This window comes from Arvicanthis niloticus, chromosome 1 (genome assembly GCF_011762505.2).
Source record: "Arvicanthis niloticus isolate mArvNil1 chromosome 1, mArvNil1.pat.X, whole genome shotgun sequence".
Classification (NCBI taxonomy): domain Eukaryota; kingdom Metazoa; phylum Chordata; class Mammalia; order Rodentia; family Muridae; genus Arvicanthis; species Arvicanthis niloticus.
In genome coordinates, this window is record NC_047658.1 from 143182805 (window position 1) to 143189452 (window position 6648).

Sequence of the window (6648 nt, forward strand, 5' to 3'; positions counted from 1 at the left end):
AGAATAAATGGGATTGAATCACACTCTGTCTGGTCTCCATTCCTCTTGTCCATCCTCATTCTCTCTCTTGCTGAACCCCGACCCTCGGACCAGAGCAGCTTGGGGAAGTGCGGGCTCTAACAACTTAGCCCCCAAGGCTTTTGGCAGTGCAGGTTCCAACATTGATAGAGCAGTCCCTGACATTCTAGCCCCCAAGTGTGGGGCAGAGTGGTTCTCAGCACTTTGGCCCCCTAACGTGGTGCAGCTCAGGCCGCAACACAAGGGCTCTGCCGAACACCTCCCCTGGCCCTGCTCTCAGGTAGCTCCCACCAGAGGCAACCCAGAGTTGTGGCTTGAAGCTTGTTATAGTAACAGAGCAGGGATTCTGGAGTCAGACCATGGATGGCTTTATTTTTCATGTGACCACTCCAACTGCATGGTCTCCAGTAGGTCACATCTCCTCTAGTCCTTTCTCGGCTTCTCCTGCTACATCCTTTCTGATAAACTGCTACAGTTGCCGTGTTCCTCCTGTCAGCCAGGATACACTGCAGTGTCTTTAGCACACAGCTAGTCTGTAATGTTTGGCTGTCAGTCCCAGCTAGAGCTTTGCCTACAGTGGTGCTCACCAAGAAAAAAAAAATCCTAAGCAAATACAAAGAGCAGTAACTCACTATGAACACATAGCATCACCTCCACCAAGGGGAGCCACTGACCTGTTCTGACCTGAGTCTGCTTGTGAAATTTTCTAAAGATGCCTGTCATGGGCACCATACCACCAGGGCATGTCTTCTCCTGTTTTTTTTTTTTTTTTTTAAACTCTTATAAGGACTAAAGAGATGGTTCGGTTGGCAAAGTGCTTGTCATGCAAGTATGATGACCCGTGTTCAGATCCCCTGTACCCATGTCAAATAAATCCTGACATGATGGTGCACATCTTTAAGCCAAGCACTAGGGGGCAGGGGACAGAGACAGGCAGGCTCTTTGGACAGGCAGTCTAACCTAAAAGGTGAGCTCTGTCTCAGAACACTAGATGCCAAGTGACTGAGGAAGACATCTAGTTTAGACATCTGTCTACAATACACATGCATGTACACACATATGCCACATACACAAACACACAAACTTTAACAAACAGTTGGATGAACATCAGAGGAAAGGCGAATGCCATACAATTAGGCTCCTCTGACCAGAGGTGGTTGTTGGGATGGGGATAGAAGCTTCCATTCTCTCATCTGAGAAGCTAGAGGATAAGGCAGTGCTTACCTACAGTCACACACCCAGAATCATCCCCAGTTCTCTCCCCTTGTGATCTGTAACAGTTGCCTTCCTCTTCGAGGCCAAAAACCCTTGATGGAAACAATTCAAAGAAGGAGACATTAATTTGGGCTCACAGCTTCAAAGGTTCAAAGCTTCAAAGCTTCACTGTCCATCATAGTGAAGAAGACATTGGGGATGAAGTGGATCCATAGTGACAGGAGCACACAACGGATGCTTCTCATTGATAGTCAGCCAGGAAGTAAAGGACATGGACAAGAACCAAGAGTGAGTGTAACTCTCAAATACCCCCCCCCCCCAGTGACTAGCTTATATCAGTTAGGCCCCATAGCATAACAGTTCCACAACTTCCTAAAACAACACTGTAGTCTAGGGACCCAGTGTTCAAACACATGACCCTGTGGGTCAGATTGGTGAGACGCTAACAAACTGCAATACATTCTGTAGACAGTCACATTCCTATCAGGCTGTTTGCGCTCTCCCCAAAAGGTCATTTTGCTGATACTTTCCTTTTATGAATCTTCAGCTCTGTGTCTTTCCTATGTGTCTGTCTCAGTCAGGGTTCTCTAGAGTCACAGAATTTATGGAATGTCTCTCAATATTGAGGGAATTTATTATGATGACCTACAGTCTGAAGTCCAACTCCCCAACAATGGGCAGCTGTGAATGGGAAGTCCAAGGGTCTAGTAGCTGCTCAGTCCCACGAGGCTTGTTGTTCCAGCTGGTCTTCTGTAGAAGTGGATTCCAACAGATGTGCTGGCAAGTAAGTGCAAGCAGGTGAAGAAGAGAGAATCTTTCTCCTTCCAAGGTTCTTATGTAGGTCTCCAGAGGAAGGTGTGGCCCAGATTAAAAGTGTATACCTGCATGCCTAGATCTGAGACTTGTGTTGTCCCAGGCTGACCTTGAACTCAGAGATCTCCTTGCCTTAGTCTCCTGGAGTGTACTACCTTGCCTGGGCCTACGCTTTTCATAGCCACTATGCCTCAGGATCTCCAGACCAAGATCCAAGTCAGAAAATTTCGTCTTCCAGCCTCAAGATCTGAATCGCAGGTGAGCCTTCCAATTCTGGATTGTAGTTCCTTCCAGATAAGGTCAAGTTGGCAACCAGGAATAGCCATTACAGTGTGCTACAAATTACTTCACTCTCAAATAAATATGATGTGCATGCTCTTGTATTGCGACATTTCAGCTGAAAAACTTTAGCTTACAGGAACACTACCACAATGGCAAGTATGTGATATAAATGTAATTCACAATGGCATTGTTTGTAATAGCAAAGAGAACAGAGACCCTGTAAACGCCCACCTGAAGAGAATTCATAAATTCACATTGTGGCATCTTAAAGAATGTCACCGATCTGTGTTCCTGTGAGGGAAACTGTACCTACTGTCTGGCTAAGACGAGGGAGCAGCTGCAGGGTTATGAATACATCACGATTCCTCTCAACCATAGCCTATTAGTACATGCTGGAGAGAATCCTTACAGTGTGAGAATGGTTGTCTTTGAGGAAGGAGTGCAGAGAGCTTACAAAAGTGATTTTCACCTTATAGTCAAAGGGCCTATGGTTTTTCAACCCCTTTATCTCAGAGCCATTATGTGGGTACATGGGTGGTGCTTATTTGGTATTCCTCTGGATTATCCAAGTTGAAGGTATGCAAAAGTGTGCCACATCTCTGACTTTAAATAGATGTGCAACAGGAATGGAAAGATGGCTCCAGAGTTGAGAGTGCATATTGCTCTTCCAGAGGTCCTGATTCTAGTTCTCAACATTCACCTTTCCTGGCTCACGACCACCTGAAACTCCAGCTTCAGAGGACCCAGCGATCTCTCCCAGACTCCATGGGTATTTCGCTTATATGCACAAATCCAAACTCAGGCACACACATACAATACACACATTATTATAAATAAGAATTTTCCATTAAAAACCACAACAGTGTAAATGAGATGTCTGCTTCTCTGTCTGGTTTCACTGGGATGTAAACTACATGTGAACAATGACCTTATCTCTTTTCACTGTCACAGAGGCTTGGATTAGAATAGTGACAGGCACACAGTGGCATTTAGTACATAGTTTTAGCCAAAAACAAAACAACATTTAAGTGGGGTTCTTGAGAACTTTATATAATATATTTAGATTATATTCACCCCAACTCTTCCCCTTGACTCCTCCCAGATCTCCTCACCTCCCTCTTTCTCCATTTCATATTGAGAATCTTTCTCTGTGTCTCTGTGTCTGTGTCTGTGTCTGTGTCTGTGTCTGTGTCTGTGTCTGTGTCTGTGTCTGTCTGTGTCTCTCTCTCTCTCTCTCTCTCTCTCTCTCTCTCCCTTCTTTGTTCCCTTCCTCTCCATTTTAATAACCCATTGATTCGAATTTGTTCTCCACATACTTCTTAGCGTGCTGCCATCCACTGGAGTGTGGTCCACCTACCTACCAGAGAAAGCGGTCTCTTCCTACCCCAGAACTCATCAGCCCTTGGTAGCTTCTCAGGGGTGGGGACTCATGAACTCCTTCCCAGTCAGAGCTGGAATGTTGACTGGCCTGATCTTGTACAGGTTTGTGAGTTTATATGAGCAGCCATCATCCTGTCATGTTGAGAAGACGCTGCTTTGCTCCAGTCCTCTGACAGATGGATGGTTAAAGAAAATTCTATTTTAACAAATCTATCATGCTTATTCCTCTTAACACTCCAAGGTCTTTATTGTTGAACTGAAATAAAAATAATCAAAATTACCAAACGAGAAAGCTTTATGTCACAAAGCAAGGGTTGTCTTAAGAAATCTGGATGTCAGTTTATAGTTAACTCACTCAAAATGTGAGCTGCCACAAAAGGACATTTGAACACGCTGAGGAGCCAATGAGGGGCGAAAGCTTGCAATGCATATAAAGCAAGCTCAGAACAGATAAAAATCTGTGTTTTCTCCTAGTGCAATCGTTAGCATTGCCCCAGAAGCCCCCGGGTTCCCTTTTCCTGGCTCTGACAGCCAGAGACTGTGTGTCTCTCTCTAACAGTTCCTCACAAAAGCACCCTGACAGGGTAACAACATCTCGGTTCTGAGCTATTGGACAAATGGAAAATATACAGGGAACAATGGCATCAGAGAACAAAAATCTAAACCATAAACAGGGCTGAACGACAGACTGGAAATATTGTCAGCATGAGAATGAACAGATGATTATAAAATTTCAAGCAATGTGTTGCTGTGTGAAGAAGCCAACATACAAAATAAACCAGGTATGTGTGAAATAGAACGTGGCCAGAGACCAGGGTGTACATCTTACTCTGCCATTGACTTTGGGCTTCTTATCTGCTTCTCACAGGCCCAGATTCCTCATTTATCAAATTGATAAGCCATAAGTACAGTGTTGATATGAAGAGTACATGAAAGTACTGAATTTAGAAATAGCTACCGTCTTTTAGTTTTTATGATATACATATGCTGTCTAGAGTAATAAGAAATTATGAAATAACATACAAATGTAAATTATTGATACTTATTTGACAAAGGTTCTGGGTTGTTTTGTATATTACTTAAGAAAAGTTCATAGTATGAATGATTCAAAATCAGAACGAATAATGGTTGGGCATTAAAACTAAATCATTTGCTGTGTGAATTTCCCCAAATGTGCAAGTGTGCGTCTCTTCCAAATGCCCATAACTCATAAGAGTTACTAACTCTTCTTGGTCAGAATTCTTCCATTTCTTGTAATTGAGTAGAGAAAAGTTGAAGGAGACCTCAAGCTTTCAGTGTCTCTAGTCATGGGAGTGAGGTGACGTAACTGTAGACGTTTTCCTGTGACTGTCCTAGCTCTAACACGTTAAAATCCAAGAACACCTTCAGTCCCATGCATGCTGGGGGTGGACAGCCCCTCTTCTGAGAATCCGGCTCCTTCTGTTGCCTGCACTCAACTCACTTTAAAGCCAGTGTCGATTCCTAACCTTGGTAGAGTTTGAAACTAGCATTTGACACTTGGGAGGGTTTTTTTTTTTTTTTTCAGATGTGATTAGAGAATAATACAGACAATGCAAATGGAAGAATAGGGAAATGGAATTATCATCACCCATAACTGAGCCAGACTTCAGGTGATGTAGGGACTAGCTTAAAAAGAAGGTTGTGCGTGCGTGCGTGTGTGTGTGTGTGTGTGTGTGTGTGTGTGTTGAGGGCTTTATTGTGCTCATAGGGAAGAGGGAGAGGGCAGAGGGAGAGAAGAGACTAGGAAAGAAACAGTATAGTCAAGAAATCTGATCTCAGCTGGAGTCCCAAGAAAATGCAGGAAAACTGGGAGGCAGCTATAGATGTGAAATTGCACCACACAGCTCCCCAACCCTGTCCTGCAGGGGGCGCAATCAACCCGCAATAGTTCTATTGCCTTTGGAGGGGAACAGGAAGAAGCAGATCTACCTTGAGGGTGTAAAATCAAGAGATGAGATACAGCTCTGGGAATAGGGTATGCAAGAATGAGGCATTTACACCTCAGAGGCCAGCCTGAAGGTCCTTGTAAACCCCAGCAGCTGTAAGCACCCCACCCTGCTCGGACTAAAGTGCTTCATCTCTTTTACTTTGCCAATCTCCTTTACCTTGGAAAGAAAAAGAGACATCATTCCGGCAATCAATCACTACCAGACCTGCGTCCTTGGGAGAAAGAACTCTGAAAAGCCTCGGAACGCGTGCAGTGCTGTGCCCAGGCCTCCATGAAACTCAATTGTGCCCCTGTCAAATGGCTGCATCCATGGGGGGTGCCTGGAGCCTCTGGGTCACCTGCTGGCATGAATGTGGAGCTGATTGCTGATTGCAATGCCATGCTGATTGATATGCATTTGTTCCATTTGGAACATTCTGCAAAAAGCACAGTTTCTAAAGGAGAGAACTTTGTGTGGGCACAGGAACATTGAGGGCAAGATTCCAAAACCCCCAGGTGGGTTAGCCTTCTTTCTCTGCAACAATGACCTACAGCAAGAAGAAGAATGATTTCCTGCAGCCCATGGTAATCTAGGAACACCCTTGGGGAAACTTCAGAGTTCTCCTTGTCTGTATATCTCTTCGGAGAATCAAACACTATAGAAACTGGCATCAGAGCCATAACCGATACTTACCAGTGCAGCCTCTGAACAATCTACATGAAATCTAGACCTTGGTTAGGTCAGTGTAGTTGTCAGATAGAGTTACAAGTTGTGAGCCGCCACCAGATACGTGTGCTGGGAACCAAACACTGGTCAACTGCCAGAGCAGCAAGTGTTCTTAACTGTTGAGCCACCTCTCCAGTGCTCTCCCATATCTTTTTTAACCATGTGAATTTTAGTAGATATTCTCAAAAGGTGAGCTTTATATTTCCTTTGTAGTTTGTTTTTATTAAACTAAAACTAGCGCACACAGAGACACACAGGCACACAC